Genomic DNA, 17689 nt, shown 5'->3' on the forward strand with positions numbered 1-17689 from the left:
ACCCCAACACCCTGCAACTCCCCTAAGTTCAGAGCTGGCACTAGAACCCAGGGCTCCTGGCTCCTGACTCAGTTCTCACATCACAGCACCACACTGTTTCTTCAACAAGGCAGCAGAAAACACAGACAAAATGAGGGCCTGGAGAAGGACAAGACAAAGATCACGACGTGCTGGGTGGTGCCAGAGTCAGGATTTAGACCCACGTCAGGGCGGCAGCAATACCCAGGGGGGCGGGGGGGCTTTCTGGAGCATTCCATGTCACTGCTGGGGGTTTGGAGAAGGGATAAGCCTTCTAAAACATAGAGGTAAGGAAGTGTGAAGCTGAAGGGGGTTGAGCAATCCGGGGCGGCTAGACAAAGGCTTTGTGGCTGAGGAGAGGGGGGAAGGGGTTGGATGCTGGGACTCCCTGCCCCGGACTCGGGAGATGGAGACACAAGAGGCAAGAATGAGGGTCCATGGGGAGGGGTGGGAGAGGAGACCAGGAGGAAGGGTGGGCTCCTGGGCTCTGGCCTCACTGAGGGATCAGAAGGGGAAATGGAACAATAGACAAAGAAGGAGCAATCAGATGGAAGAGTTGAAGCCCGAATGCTTTAGAGACAGACTTTCAACTTAGAGCAGGGGCAGGGTCGTTAAGGCCCCGCTGCCTGTTTTTGTGCTGCCTGCAAGCTAAGAATGTTTTCTTACATTTTTAAATAGTTGAAAAACTTCAGAAGAAGAATAATATTTCATGACACCTGAAAATTACATGAAATTCAAACCTCAGTGCCTACAGATAAAGTTTTATTGGGACACAGCCGCGCACTCATTCACTATGTATCGTCTATGACTGCTTCCTGCTACAGCAGCAGAGTGGGTCAAGACAGAGACCATGCGGCCCACAAAGCTTAAAATATTTACTCTTTGACCCTTAACAGAAAGTCTGTGGACCCCTACCTTAAAGAAAAAGGGCACTGGGTCACAGGATCTGCCCCCCTGTTGGAGGGGAAGCTGAGGCTGCAGACAGAGGGGCAACCAAGGAGCAGAAGGAACGGAGGGAGCTCTCAGGAGGCTGCAGAGGCAGCTGCCCTGATTTTCCCATGACAAAACTCCTCGACAATAAACCTGTATCTTCCAGCCGCTAGCCAGCTCTCCCCAGGGTGGGTCTCAGAGGGTCCCAGACCCCTCCACATACCTTCTGGCCTGGGAATCCCTGCTCCACCATTATGAACCGTGTGGACTTGTACAATTCCATAACCTCTATGCCTTAGGATCTCCGTCTGTAAGATGGGGATGATAAGGCAGACCTTGAAGGACTGTTGAGAATTCTATAAGATGACAAAGTTTATAGCTCAGTACACAGTGGCTTTCTGAAGACCTTGTTGCTCTTAAGAGTAGGCAACTCTGCCTGCAGCTCGGCTTCATAAGTGCATGCACCTCCTAACTGTGTCCACTAGAGGGCAGGAAGGCCCTCCTGGCGGCCAGGAGGGTGTCAGATGGAGTTGTTCCGCAGGTTTCCTGCCCGGGGAGAGGTGCCTGCCCTGCTGTTTACAACCCTGGCCTTTGATCTGCTCCTGTTCTCCCCACAGCCTGCTGAGGGCCAGACTGTTGCAGAGCTTCCCGCTGGGGGAGGGGGGCCCAGGCTTCCTTCTTGCCCTTTCTTTGTCCCTCAGAGGCAGGCCAGGCTGAGACCAGGTCACTCACCGGATAAACACTCCTTCTCCAGTCTATCGTACATCACCTCACATCATCCTCCCAACGACCCTGGATGCAGGCAGAGCCATGGAATAATGCCCCTCATTCTGGTGAGGGAACTGAAGCTCAGAGAGGTTAAGTGAGTTGCCCAAAATCCCACAGCTAGTTAGCAGGCCAGTTGGGATTGTAGCTCATGTCACATCTTCTGGTGCCGGGTGTGGCTCTCGCCGGATTGGCAGGCTGTCCTTAATGGCCACGCTCTCCCTGAGGCTTCACCTTCTGCAGCTTCTTCCAGTGTCACTGCCGCTGCCCTCCAGGCTGGTGAAACACCAAAGCACACCTCTACCCAACAGAACTCAGAATGTTCCAAGTGCTTCCACACACGTGAGCTCATTTCTATTGAGAACAGGCTCTCCCAGGGGATTCGAGGGCAGCAGCAACTGTTCTGTCCAGGGGCTTTGATGCATTTAGGAACGCAAGGGCAGATGGGCACATACACACCCAGATGTGTGCTGGCAGGGGACAGTGAGAGAGAGGTTGCTGGGCGGAAGTAGTCAGGGAAGGCTGCTGGGAGGATGGCCTTTGGGAAGCTGCAGGAAGGCGAGTGAAGAGGCAGGAATGCTCACAGTCTTTCAGGGTAAGCAGTGAATCAGACAGGGGTGTGTACCAGACAGCAGAGTAGAGGGCACAGTGTGAGCCCAAAAAGTTAGAGGAGGCTACTTCACAAGGAGCCTTGAATGCCAGGCTCAGGGAAGTGGATTTGGTCATGTGGGCAGTGGGGAGACATAGAAGGCTTTTGAAGGAGGGTGTCTTAGGGTCCCTTTTTTTTTTTTTTTGGCCATACCGCAACATGCGGGATCTTAGTTCCCCGACCAGGGATCAACCCCGTGCCCCCTGCAGTCCTGCAGTGGAAGCACAGAGTCCTAACCACTGGATCGCCAGGGAATTCCCAATGGTGTCTTAGGAAGGCTGATATGAAAGTGTTAAGGAGACTGGGCGCCTTGGGAAGGAAGCAGAAGAAGATGTTTCTGTGGTCCAGGTTTGAGGTGACTGTAGACACAGTGGAGAGGGCATGGGTTCCAGAACTGCCAGCGTGTCAAGCTTGATGTAATGTGGGAGGCTGAAGGAGAAGGACTAGCCCAAGATGGGAGTAACTGGAGAGTTAAGGTGTGTATGTGTCAGAGTGGGTGATGGTAGGGAAAAATGGTTAATTCTTTTTCTATGAGGATGAATTTGAGGACATCAAGTAGAAATGCTCTGTGAATACATCAGGATACAGCATGAGATATTAGAAGAGAGTCAGAGCTCAAGACGCAGCAAAGGAGGGAATCAGTCACATGGACATGATCTCTGAATCCGTGAGAGGGAGTCTGGGTGCCAGGTGAGCGGCTGAAGAGAGGCTGAGGCAGCCGGGGAGGGAGAGGAACTAGAAGAGGTGGCCCAGGGGAAGAGTGTATGTTGGGGCACCCCCTATCCCATCCCAGAGGCTCTCGAGTGCAGCACGTGGCACCCCTCTAGCAACCATGATTGGGTGGTGGAGGGGGGACATTTGTCCTAAGTCAGGCCAGTCAGAGAATTACAGCACTTTGGATGGACATGATGGACAAAAAAGCTCTTTCCATCAGTATATGAACAAGGAAGCAGTTTCTGCGTCCCCAAGAGGAGCCCGCCTTAGGCTGAGGAAGACAGAGGCAGGGATGGAAAGAAACTTAGCCCTGGGTGACATCCCTGAGTTGCTCCATCAGTCCTCGCCTGAACCACTGGTGAACAACTAACTGCCCTTTGTTCTGTGAGGTAGAGTTTTCTGTTTCCTGCAAATGGAATATTCCTAACTCATACCAAGGAAGAAGGAAAACCTGAAGAAAGTCACCTTTTGGCAACTGGGGGAGGAGAAGACTTCAAAATGGAGGGAGAAGTGAATAGTATCACATGCTGAGTGTCAGGTCAGAGATGTCTCACTGACCAAAAACTGTGTGACAGAAGAGGAAACAGTGGGTCACGGAGGTTCCTGTAATCAGACCCACACCCAGGACTCGGGATTCACAATTCATTACCTCAAGAGGGAAAGGGGAGCTATGTCTTGGAGAGCTATTCCAGGGGGTCTTCCCCACCCATGGCTTTGGTGTAGTCCCCCCCAGCTCCCACTCCTTTCCAGAAAGTTCTGGAGATTTAATGGCCATTTCCCTGCCCTCGTGCCAAACCTCTACTCATCTAACTTTGACCTCAGACCTGAGAAAATATCTCATATTTTTTAAACTCTCTTTAGACAAAGAAAGACCACATGGCTACTAACTCAACCACGCCAACACTGGGACAGTTCTTCCTAGTGTCTAACTCAATTCCTTTCCGTTGAGAAGGACCCGTCAGCCCTCCCACTGACCAGGGCTTGTTGGTAGATCTGTAGGGCATCTGAAGGTGACACACAGGGCTCGGGGAGAGAGGAGGCAGGCAGGCAGGAGTGGCTGCAGGGGAAGGAGGGCACCCTGCCCCAAACACCCACCGGGGCCGCTGTGGCAGGGCCAGGCTCTTCCTGGGCGGATTACCGTTGCGGGCTAAGTGACTGAAGCTGCCGAGAATGCTACTGTAATGAGGGGCTTACCGAAATGTAGACACCCAGCGCTGGCGTGTCCTGACACACAGACGGGAAAATAAGCAGAATAAGCTCCCAGCGCTAAGCCGCTCCATTGTCCTGCTTGTTGCTAAAACACCTTGCAGAGTTTTCTGCCCGTGCCCCTCCCCATCCAGAACCGCATTTTGGGGCCGAGGGCTTTCTCCTCCTAAAGGTGGGAGAGGCGGCCCTTCAGGAGGGTGAGAGCTGAAGTGCACAGCTGAAAGCTTTTGTCCTTCAGCCTAAATATATGGAGGAGCCCCATGCAAGTGAGTCAGTGGCCCACGGTCTCACGGCAGGTCTGTAGCAGGGTCAGGATTAGCACTAGGTCTCCTGACCCCCAGCGAGTGCTCACTCCTGTGCGCCTTGGGGTCCTTCCACCCCAAGCATTGCCCCTCACACTCAGTTCTCCTCCATCTCCCACCGCAGACCCAGGGGCTGCTCTCTGGGAACCCTGATGGGTGACTGGCAGCTCCCAGGTGTAGAGTGGCACAGGCTCTTTCTCAGTTTGGCGCTGGTTCACTTATAGGGGTGGAGTCACAGACCATGGTCATGTCACATGGAGGCAGGTAACGTTCACAGCTGCCAGGGGAAACCAGAGCGGAAAAGTTCCATCCCAGTCTCTGAGGGCCCCTGGAAATGGGGGAGTGTCTGTGCCGCAGGGAGGGGGCCCTGGGAACCCAGAGTAAACACTGGGGCTTTCCAGCAAGCCGGTGGCTCTGGGTGGTTGAGGAAGGCAGCGCTGGGCGGTGGGTGGCAGGGGGAGAGGGCAGGGTGGATGGGAGAAGTGGCGCTTGAGAGGCAGGCAGAGGGCTGTGGGACTCCTACGTAACTGCTGTACATCTCCACCTGCGTGTCTCACAGTCACCTCAAAGGTAACTTGTCCCAGCCCACTCATCACCCTGACAACCTTCCTCCTGGGCTCTGTATCCTGGCCAGTGAAGCACCACCCCAGGCATCTAGCCAGAAATCAGGAGGTCCGCCTTCATGCCTCCCTCTTCCCAATTCTTCTCTTCCTGCCAGTCACCACGTTTTTGCCGAGTTTACCTTCTCAGTTTTTCTCAAAACCACCCCCTGCTCTCCAACCAGCCCCCTCTGCTCTCTTCTCACCTGATCAAAGTAACAGTCTCCTAACAGCTCTCTCTGCCTTGCCCCTAAAATCCGTCCTCCGGGCTTCCCTGGTGGCGCAGTGGTTGAGAATCTGCCTGCCAATGCAGGGGACATGGGTTCGAGCCCTGGTCTGGGAAGATCCCACATGCCGCAGAGCAACTGGGCCCGTGAGCTACAATTACTGAGCCTGCGCGTCTGGAGCCTGTGCTCCGCAACAAGAGAGGCCGCGATAGTGAGAGGCCCGCGCACCGCGATGAAGAGTGGCCCCCGCTTGCCACAACTAGAGAAAGCCCTCACACAGAAATGGAGACCCAACACAGCCATAAAAAAAAAAAAAAAAAAAAAAAAAAAAATCCATCCTCCATGTGGCCTCCATGCCCGTCCCCCTAAAGGGCCAGGCTGAGCAGTTTTTCCATTTAAATCTCCAGGGTCTCCCCATCCCGAGGGATCATCTTGGGCTCTTTAGCATGACTAAAAGGACGGAGGTGGTTGGACTCCATCTTGCCAAAGCAGTGCAGAAACACAGCTGCTAGAGTCTGACTTCCTGGGTTCAAATCCTGCCTGCTACTTTCTAGCTGTGTGACCAAGGGCAAGTTACTAAACTTCTCTGTGCCACCATTTCCTTATCTATGAAATCAGAATGTGAAGAGTACCCGCCTCATAGACTTGTGAGGATGAAGTGCGTTTCTCTGTGCAAAGCAGTTGGAGCTGGGATTGTTACCACCTCCTCCTCCACCTTCCTCTCTGCCCTTCCCTGCCTCACGTATTCGCTTCAGCAGCTGGGCTCTTGTAGAATTAGTTACAAGAATTCTGCCAGCAAATCGTGCTATTTCTCATCTCAGCGTCTGGGCCCTTCAAAGAGGTAACTTCCTCTTCCGCACCTCAGTGCGCCTACCATGCTTGTTGCTTGTCTCGCTGGCTTGTTTGCCTGATTTCCTGTCTGTCTCCCCAGCTGCACTGAGAGCCCCTTGAGGGCAGGCCTGGGTCCCTGGTGCCTAGAACTCTGCATGGCACCCAGCATGCCCCCAAGGAATGTGTGCTGACTGAATGAATGAATGAAATGTTTGCCCCGAGAGTGCTGGGTTTGGGTATTCATCGTAGTGAGGGGTGCTCAGGTAAGGGGATATTGCGACGTCACCATGGTCCCAGAGATACACCTCAATATTTGTGTCCCTCCCCCAGGCACGTTTACTACACGGTAATGGGCATCAAAAACACAACGATGGTCCAAGCCCGGGGAAGGGCCTGGAACCTTCTGGGGTCTACAGATGTGCTGCTGGAGGGGACCAACAGAGGGAAGAGGCAAAGAAAAAGGATAACAGGACATGAGGTGGCGAGAAGTCTGCTGTCCCCCAACTTTCCTTGGGTCTTCAGGGATTCTTGTGACCCTGGGGACCTGCCCTTAGTGTGACCCAACAAAGTTCCCTTTCCTGGAGTCAGATCAAGGAGATGGTCCCATAGCTCTGCCATGCCACTGCCCTGAACCCCATAAAATGGGAATAATAATAGCTACTCCACCTTCCCAGAGTATCTATCGAATGGCTCAGATTCATCCACTCACCTATTATTCAGCCAGCCAGCCATTCAATAACTTTAATAAATATTTTCCATGCCAGGCATGGCACTGGTTGTGGGGGACACAACCTTGCTTAAGACACGCGCAGTTCCTGCTCCCGGGGAACTTGGAGAGTTATGAAACAGACGATGAAACCACGAAGTTGAAGTGCGGCGAGTTATGACTGAGAAATAGAGTATAACAGGAAGGAATGAAATAAATGGGGGCAGGCCTCGTTAGGGCCCCCCGGACTGCTCTGCTCACGTGGTGGTAACCGGTGCCAGAGACATGGGGTCTTGTGGTCTCTTGTGGTCACAGGCTTCCGGCACGATGATCCTACTGCCTCCCTGCCCTCCCATGCCAAGGACTGACGTTGCTGCCCTTCAGTGCATGAAACAACTTTGACCGTTTAGGACTTAATATTGTGAAGCTCAAAGTCTCCTTCCAGTCCCTTGTGTTTAGACCCAAGTTTAAGATAGTTCAAGATGCCTGGAAGAGAAGGTAGACCATCCACAATCCTTCACTACCCCTCCGGGCAGCTGGGACACCCCGACCCCTGAGCTTCTCCCTTCTGGACTCGTCCAGAAGCAATCTAGCATTGTTCAAAAGCTCCACGCTGGAGCTGGATTGCCTGGGTTTGAATCTCTCCTCACCCCCTTTACTACTAGCTGGGTGACCTTGGATAAGTTACCTAACCTCTCTGAGCCTCAGCTTTTGTATTTGTAATATCCACACATGTAAGATTACATGACAATATATGTAAAGTGCTTAAAACTGTAATCACAGAAAAACAAACAGTGATTGCACATGATAAGCTCTCCGTGTTTTATGAGCATTATCTTTGCTTTTACCATGATGTACTGTGTGCTATTTGTCTGCCTCTCCCGAAGCCTTTGAGGGCAGGGAGCCTCTGACTTCCTCATTCATCCTGGTATCCCCAGGACCTGGCACAGTGCCTGGCTCAGAGCAGACAGGCCAAAAATATTTGTAGAGTGACGACTTACTAAAAGGTCAGTAGGAGTGCTGGGACGGGCTGGGTAGAGAGACTAAGCTGCCAGGAAGGGGCGGGGCTCTCTGTCTGGGGAGGGGCCCGAGGGAAGTTGCCAGAGTCGCAGGAGGCAACGTCAGGGGACGCCTGGTCCGGGTGCTATGCTTCTTCTTTTCCTGCTCGCAGCTCCCAAGGGCTCTGTGACCATCTGCTGGGGGCAGGAAGGGCAGGTGCCCAGGGAGGTAGAGTCTGGAGCCAGCCTAGAGGATTTACGCTCCTGCCACTGAGCTCCTGGACCGAGGACGGTTAGAGGGAGTCCACGTGGCCCTGCAGAATGGATGGGGCACCCCTGAAGTGGCTAAGGGTGTGAGGAAAGAGGGGGCGGTCCTGGTGACCACCAAGATGGAAGGGAGAGCTGTCCCGTGTCGGACAGGAATGGTCAACAGATGCCCAGCCCCATGCCCTGACCACACTGTAGGGAAACTGGGGTCTGCTCCGCGCCTCCCAGGGCTCAGTGCAGGGCCAGGGCTCACACTCCGGTCACTGGTGTGCTCCAACCCATCGCACAGCCTTGCAGAACGCACACGGGCCTCTTGGACCTCAGCCCTTGAAGCTCAGCAGAGCCCTGGACAGGTGGAGCAGGGGACCCTGACAGCCTCACTCAGCCGAGTGGGATGATGAGTCACAGATAATCGGAAGCACATTCTAATGGAGATTATGTTCTCAATCGACTAAGAACTAGTTTTATTGCTGGTGGACAAGAAAAGGCCTGAAGTGTTGGGTTACGGGTGGAGGGGTGTCCCTCTGCTCTCTAAACCTGCTCAAAGTTGGGCTCCTTTTTCTCCTCTTAGTCCTCGACCCCTATAGATGGGACCAGCCAAGCAATGAACAGCTGGGAATGTTGGCCAAGCCCCTGTTTGGCTGGGAACATCCTGCAGAAGTGACAGTGACCTGCTGCAAACACCCCCGTGGGCAGGGACTCCAATAGGACGCAATTCATGGGTCAGAGGGAGACAAGAAGGGGGCTTGGAGGGCGCTGGCCGACTTTAAGGTATCAGGAAGTGGTACCCTGCTGCTCAGAGATTTCCTTCACCACCGTCCATGGTTCTGTTGGCAACTCCTACGCTAGGATGACTACTCCTGCATCACCACACACATGCACGTACACACAGATGCACACATAAACACCCCCCACACTGTAATGCAAACACACACACTCTCACACACACACACTTACACAGTCACATATGCACATACATGCGCACACCTCCACTCACATACACAAACGCCTGCACACACACCCCTTTCGCACCGTTACCATCTCATTGACACACATACACACACCACTCTGCCCCCTTCACATGCTGAGACAATTCCAGACATGCCTGTGAGATTTGAGCTTGTTTCCAGTGGGGAATGAAAGGAGAGCCGAGGACAAGCTTGAGGGAATGGTGGCTGTAGTTCTGTTTGAAGTTGTTTGTGTGACTATCATCCAGCCTGTGTTTGCAATTGTTTTCCATTCATTTAATCATTCAATATGTATTTCCCTATTGACTGAATGCCTACTATGTACTAGGCACAATTCTAGGTTCTGGGGATCTCAGCTGGTTTTCCCAAGAGGTAGATATTGAGACAAGGGCTTTAAAAAAATAAAAATGCTTTATTGAGATATCATTAACATACCATACAATTCATCCATTTAAAGGGAATAATTTGGTGATTTTTAGTGTATTCACAGAGTTGTGCAACTATCACCACAATCAATTTTTGAACATTTTCATCACCCCATAAAGAAACCCTATACCCATCAGCAATCATTCCCCGTTCTCCTCTTTCCCTGCTCCATGGCAGCCATGAATCTACTTTTTGTCTGTAGATTTACCTATTCTGGATATTTCATATAAATGGAATCATACAGTATGTGGTCTTTTGAGACTGGCTTTTTAAAAAAAATATTTATTTATTTTCCTTTTTTTTTTTTTTGGCTGAGTTTTGTCTTAGCTGCAGCACACAGGACCTTTGTTGAGGCATGCGGGATCTTTTCATTACAGCGCGGTCCACTCGGGCTCCTCTCTAGTTGTGGCATGCAGGTTTTCTCTCTCTCTAGTTATGGCGCATGGGCTTAGTTATCCCGTGGCATGTGGGATCATAGTTCCCCGACCAGGGATCGAACCCGCGTCCCCTGCATTGGAAGGCAGATTTTTTACTTCTGAACCACCAGGGAAGTCCCGAGACTGGCTTCTTTCACTTAGCATAATGTTTTCAAGGTTCACCCATGTTGTTGTATATGTCAGCATTTCATTCCTTTTTATGGCTGAATACCATTCTTTTGTATGGATAGACCACATTTTCCTTGTCCATTCGTCAGTTGATGGTCATTTAAGTTGTTTCCACTTTTTGGCTATTCCATATTATGCTGCTATGAACATTTGTGTACAAGTTTTTGTGTGGACATATGTTTTCAATTCTTTTAGGTATCTACCTAGGAGTGGAATTTCTGGGTCATATGGTAACTCTATGTTCAACATTTTGAGAAACTGCTAAACTGTTTTCTAAAGCAGCTGTACCATTTTACATCCCCAGCATCAATGCATGAGCATTCCAACCTGAGATAAGATTTTATTTGGAAAGTGGTCCCAGGAAACACCAGTAGGAAAAAAGGGAAGGGAGAAAAAAGAAAGGAAGGCAGCCAATAAAGGATCATTATCAAGCAAATTACCACTGAGAGTAATTGAAGCTTAAGGCCATTTCAAGTAAGTCTGGGAGTCAGTACAGAACTAGCACTTTAGAGTCATCCCACCTGAGGAGCAAGGGGGAAGGGGTATGTATACACCACTTCCCAGCAGCCTTGGTTGAGTGTTTGTGTGTTTGTGTGTGTGTGTGAATTTCCTGTCAATTTCCTTTTGCTTGATGCAGAAGCAAGCAAAGCAAGTGTAGCAGGAGAAAGCAAAGAAATGCAGATGCTGGCAGCTGGAGTCAAGCCTGCTGGCCAATGACGGTGGTAGGGAAGAAAGGGCATCGACAGCACCTGTTCCCTTGGGTGAACCAAAGTTCCAGCCCTCACGGAGCTTACCCTTCAATGAGAGAGATATTAACAAATATATGTAGTACATAGGTAGCACCATAAGGGGAATAAAGCAGGGTAAGGGGATGGAGGGGGATGAGGAAAGCTGTGTCAGCTCAGGTGGTCAGGACAGGCATCTCAGAGGAGAAGAGGTTTCAGCTGACACCTGAATGAAGCGAGGGACAGGCTATCTGAAGGCCAGTTAAATGTCTGATGGAAAGAGCATTGGAATCTGGACCGTGGGATCAGCCAGTGCTCAGCCCCTGAGCGGGGAATAACCTTGGCGTGCTGGAGGAACAGCAAGAGATTCAGAGTGAACGAGGCAGACAGAGAGCAGTAGGAAGAAACAGAGATACAGCGGGGGGCCAAGCTGGGAAACAATTTTGGATTTTGTCCTAAGGGTAAACGGAGGCCACTGAATGGGTGAGAGCAGGAGAATTCTGACCTAATTTACACTTGTTTCTTTCTATCAAAGCCATTGGGTTCCAGAAGTATTGAAACTGCGTAACCCAACATTTAGTGAGCCTGTTAGGCTCCCAAAGGTGCTAACACCTACTGCTGGGCATCCAGACCCAGGCCCCAAACATTCATTCATTCACTTATTAGTTCCTGGCATTGGTCTAGGCTCTGAGTGTGCAGCAGTGAACATCTGACCTAATCTCTGCCCTCACGAAGCATACATTCTAATAGGAGGAGACAAGTAAACAACATAAATATGTACTATAAGTTATAAACATATAACATTAGAAAATGATCAAGGTTTTAGACTACAGGGAAAAGTGGACACAAGGAATACAGAGTGCTGGGGGGCTTAGATATTTCAAGGAGAAGGGTCAGTATGGCTTCTGAAGGGGCTGATAACACTGAGACAGCACTCTCAGCCTGGCTCCCGGAACCCCCCTCCCCGCCTCCAGAGAATGTATCCAGGGACCTCGCAGCTGGAGGGAGGGCACAGCTGGATCTCCGAGGAGGCAGAGGGACCCCAGAGTGGAAGACTGGGTTGTGATCCTCAGCTGGTCCAGACACACAGCCTGGGAGGGGGAGGAGGAGCCAGAGTCGGGGCAGGGGAGGAGGGGCCTGAGTCTGCCAAGCCACAGGGGAATATTGATGAGCTTTCTGGCAAGAAGTGACGGAGCTGGTGGGGATGGTGTAATGAAGACAGATGATCCCAGGCCAGCTCAGCTCATCTTCCTGCTGGAAGAGGGAGAGTTACAACCAGGTGGGGGGAGGGGGGTGGGAGGGCTTGCCAAGTGCCCTGGGGAGAGCAGGGGAGGCCCTCTGCTCTGGCGCTGTGGCTAGCCCGTAGCACCCCATCCTCTCTCCTTCTCTGCCACCCCCCCGCCCCTGCCCTCCTCTCACCTTAGTCCTTCCTCCTCTCCTTCCTGCCCCCTCCTTACTCTTGGGATGAGTCCCTTTCCCCTTTCTCCACTTTTCTTTCCTCTCTCTTCCCCTTTTCTCCCTTTGCCCATCTCTCTGCAGCTCTCCCTTCTCCCTTCTCTCTTTCTTTGCCCCCTCCATCCCCAGCCTCCCTGACTGTGGCCTTCAGAACAGCGTGCAGTTCTCTCTCTGGGGTTTCCTTTCCCCTGGCAACTCTCTATAAATAGAAGCCACCCCCTCTCCCCATTCTATCACAATTTACTGAGTGCCCACTATGTGCTAGGCACTGGCCATGCCAGCCTATAGACTGTGGCTACAGCAGTTCCAGGGAAGAAAGGGAACGGATTTTTTTTTTTTTTTGCCTGATTGTACCTCTTTCTTCCTCCCTCCCTCCCTCCCTCTCTCTCTTTCTTTCTTAATGTGGTAAAATACATATAACATAAAAATTTATCATTAGAGACCTTTAGTACATTCACAATATTGTGCACCATCACCACTAGTTACGGAACATTTCATTACCCCAGAAGGAAACCCCATACTCATTAACAGTCTCTCTGCCCTCCCCCCAGCCCCTGGCAACGATTAATCTGCTTTCTGTGTCTATAGATTTGCTATTCATATGAATGAAATAGTACAATATGTGCCTTTTTGTATCTGACTTCTTTCACTTAGCATATTTTCAAGGTTCATCCATGTTGAGCATGTAACAGTACATCATTCTTTTTTCTGACTAAATAATACTCCACCATACGGTTATACCACATTTTGTTTATCAGCTGATGGACATGGGTTGTTTAGGCACTGAATTTTGAAACAGAAGCCCTTGCACTGAGTCCCACACCACTCCTACCTGTGTGGCCTTAAGCAGCCATGGAATGTCTCTGGGCCTTAACAATTTCACCTGTAAAATGGAACAGTAAATATTTAAATCTCTCATGTCCTTTCAGAGGATAAGAAAAATGAGCTGGTCCTTTAGCTTGAAAAATTGGAAACTGCCTCTCATTTCTTTTTTTTTTTTTAGTTAATTAATTTATTTATTTTTGGCTGTGTGGGGTCTTCGTTGCGGTGCGTGGGCTTCTCATTGCGGTGGCTTCTCTTGTTGCGTAGCACGGGTTCTAGGCATGCAGGCTTCAGTAGTTGTGGCACGTGGGCTCAGTAGTTGTGGCTTGTGGGCTCTAGAGGTCAGGCTTAGTAGTTGTGGCGCACTGGCTTAGTTGCTCCGTGGCATGTGGGATCTTCCCGGGCCAGGGCTCGAACCTGTGTCCCTTGCACTGGCAGGCAGATTCTTAACCACTGTGCCACCAGGGAAGCACCGCCTCTCATTTCTCTCTTCCTGTACCCACTACCCATTTGCTATTGAATTTGGGATACATGGTCAATAAAAAACTCTATATGCCAAGGCTGGATGGACTGATGTATACTGCTGTGTTCTCTGTCATTCATTCTATTTCACTGGTTTCAACATGCATTATTTTTCAGATTTTAGTATCTTTGAGATCAACACGCATTATACAACCAGTAGTTGTGTAGTAATTGGCAGTGCTATTTATTTTCTTAGTGGTTTGTAAAATAATTGTGTTCATTACAATCAATGGTCCAAGGTTTGCATAGTATGCTAGGCAGAGGTTGGTGAATATCATTATAAACAATAAGAGAAGTAAAAACAGACTCCCTAATGACTTATTTTATTTTATTTTATTTTTAATTTATTTTATTTGTTTATTTATTTTTGGCTGAGTTGGATCTTCGTTGCTGCATGTGGGCTTTCTCTAGTTGTGGTGAGCGGGGGCTACTCCCCGTTGCGGTGCACAGGCCTCTCACTGCAGTGGCTTCTCTTGTTGCGAAGCATGGGCTCTAGGCGTGCAGGCTTCAGTAGTTGTGGTGCGTGGGCTCAGTAGTTGTGGCTTGTGGGCTCTAGAGCGCAGGCTCAGTAGCTGTGGTGCACGGGCTTAGTTGCTCTGCAGCATGTGTGATCTTCCCGGACCAGGGATCGAACCCGTGTCCCCTGCATTGGCAGGCGGATTCTAAACCACGGCGCCACCAGGGAAGCCCCCTTAATGACTTATTTTTGATGATGGGGTCATGTGAGTTAACCCATGTCCTGGTATGTGAACTCCCAGCTAAAAAAGTTAATTGAGAAGGAAATACTGATTTACTTCAAATGACGTAACTTCAACATCATTGTAAAAACCATGTGGGCACATGTTGCTGGCACAAATGGCTCTAAAATGCTTGGCCACAGTGATAGGGTGGGGGAGTGGATGAGAAGATATATGTGAATCAGCTGTATGTATACATAGCTGATTCACATATATCCATAACTGATTCACTTTGTCATACAGCAGAAACTAACACAACATTGTAAAGCAATTATACTCCAATAAAGATGTTAAAAAAGAAAACAGTGGGACATTTCACAAAATAACTTGCTGTTATTTTTCAAAAGTATCAAGATCATGAAAAACAAGAAAAGATTGAGGAAATGTCACAGATGGAGGAGACTAAGGAGATACGGTTACTAAATGCAATGTGGGATGCTAGATTGAATCCCAAGACAGGAAGACATTTGTGGGAAAACTAGTAAAATTCTCCATAAGTCTATAGTTTTTTAGTTATTGCACCAATGTTAAATTCTGGGTTTTGTTTTTTTTTTTTAAGGAATTCCTTTATTTTTATTATTTATTTATTTATTTATTTATTTTTGTCTGTGTTGGGTCTTCGTTTCTGTGCTAGGGCTTTCTCTAGTTGCGGCAAGTGGGGGCCACTCTTCATCGCGGTGCGGGCCTCTCAGTATCGCGGCCTCTCTTGTTGCGGAGCACAGGCTCCAGATGCGCAGGCTCAGTAGTTGTGGCTCACGGGCCTAGTTGCTCCGCGGCATGTGGGATCTTCCCAGACCAGGGGTCAAACCCGTGTCCCCTGCATTGGCAGGCAGATTCTCAACCACTGCGCCATCAAGGAAGCCCGTCTGGGTTTTGATAATTATACTGTAGTGATGTAATTTGTTAGCAGTAGGGGAAGCTGAGTGAAGATTATGCAGGAACTCTCTGTACTATTTTTACAACTTTTCTTTAATCCATGATTATTTCAAAATGAAAAGTTAAAAAAAAAAAAAAGAAGATATATGTGAATGGGGCTCGTGAACTGAGATGCTTGATGGAAGGGTCAGGTGGGGTTATCAGTCTCTCGTTCTCCGAAAGAACTGCCTGCCCCGCCCCCTCCAACCCTCTCCAACACAGGAGAAGCCACATACAGATACTGAATATGTTTGCTTTCATTAAAACAGGCCAGATAGGGAATTCCCTGGCAGTCCAGTGGTTAAGACTCTGCGCTTCCAAGGCATGGGGCTCGGGTTCCATCCCTGGTCAGGGGGAACTAAGATCCCACATGCCCCGAGGTGTGGCCTAAAAAAAACCAAAAGACCTGAAGAAAACAGGCCGGATATTGTAATTATGTCCCAAGGAGCAGAGGGCCCCATCTGAAGGGAGGAGGGGGAGCCGATGGAAGTCAGGCTAGATATACGGAATTCATGAGTGTGGCTAGCTGAGCACCTCCACGGTGGAACACATCTTAGCTGCTTGGGGAAGGAAACTCTACCTGGTTGTCCTTGCCCCACTCAAACCCTGCCTCCTCTAAACTCTCACAGCAGTTGCCATCAGTCAGGACCTTAGCACTGCTTGCTCCTGTGGCTGTCTTCTTTATCCAACTGGACTGTGAACCATTTGGGGATGGTGCCTTTTGTAGCTGCTATGGTTTCCCCATGGGTCCAGGTATGTAGTAGAAATACAGAGAGGAGTCATGAATCAGAGCAGTGATTCTCAAAGTATCCACTCAGACCAGCTGCATGGACTACCTCCTGCTGGAGCTGGTTACAAATGACCTTCCCACGTAGCCACCCAAGAGATTGTATTTCAATAGAGGAGGCAGGTGGGGGCCATGCATCTGCATTTTAACAATATTTTCAAATAATCCTACGCTCTGTAAAGTTAGAAAACCGTCCAGACTAAGGATGAAACTAGGTGATCCCATAGGTGTTTCCAATGTGACAGCCTGTGACATACATCTCCATCTCCTAAGCATTCAGTCGCCATCTTCCTAGTCATTATGAGCCTACTGTGTGCCTTGCTCTTGCCAGTGTAGGAGACTGAAGCTCAGCCAGGGCTCAGGGGACTAGCCAAAGAGTAGACTAGCAACATTGTCCTTGCTCCCAGCAAGAAAGTGGGGAGGGCGAGGGTGAGGGTGAGATGGGCCAGTGGGCTGGGGATGGAGAGAGACCAGGGTGGGAAGGGCTGAGTGGGCAAACAGGAGGTGCACTCAGACCCTGGAAGTAACTGGCTGCCTGCTGGTCCCATGCCCTCCCACTGCCCTGCCCACCCAAACAGCCTGCCTGGAAAGAGGGAACACTGCTACCTAGACACCTCTCTGCTTTAATCACCACGGGGGCTCGCCAGGCCACAAAGAAGAATGGGCTGTTGAGGTTTAATAGGACTAATGTCAGAGGATGAGAAACAAGACCCCAGGCCTTTGGATAGCCTCATCTACTCCACAAAGCTAGTGTCTCTGAACACACTGATGACATGGAGACCCCTGTCCTTGACCCTCCAGCCTGTCTCTGATGGTTCCCCTTGTCTGAGATGAGCATGCCCAGTGTTTAATAACAGCTCCTGCAGCTAACATTTATTGTGTCAGGCCATGAGCTAAGCACTTTACATGTATTACCTCACTTATTCTTTATGCCACTCCTACTGTTAAACCCCTTTACAGATAAGAAAACTGGGACTGGGCTTCCCTGGTGGCGCAGTGGTTAAGAATCCACCTGCCAATGCAGAGGACACGGGTTCAAGCCCTGGTCCAGGAAGATCCCACATGCCACGGAGCAACTAAGCCCGTGTGCCATAACTACTGAAGCCTGCGCACCTAGAGCCCATGCTCCACAACAAGAGAAGCCACTGCAATGAGAAGCCCGCGCACCGCAACAAAGAGTAGGCCCCACTCGCCGTAACTAGAGAACTAGAGAAAGCCCACGCGCAGCAACGAAGACCCAACGCAGCCAAAAATAAATGTAAATAAAATAAATAATTTAAAAAAAAAAAAGAAAACTGGGACTGTCATATATTGCATAACTTGCACAAGGTCACTTAGTTCTTTCAACTGGTGGGTGTTTTACCACTTCCTTAGGCATCCATCTTGGTCCCAGTTGTTCTTTTCTGCATCCTCCACAGCCCATCCCCGCCCTTCTTAAGCAAGGGGTCTGGGACTCAACCCAGCACGGGTGCTCCCGGGGGCTCTCACCTCTCTGGTTCAAGACGCTGTCCTTCT

Source organism: Eubalaena glacialis, chromosome 3 (assembly GCF_028564815.1).
Source record: "Eubalaena glacialis isolate mEubGla1 chromosome 3, mEubGla1.1.hap2.+ XY, whole genome shotgun sequence".
NCBI lineage: Eukaryota > Metazoa > Chordata > Mammalia > Artiodactyla > Balaenidae > Eubalaena > Eubalaena glacialis.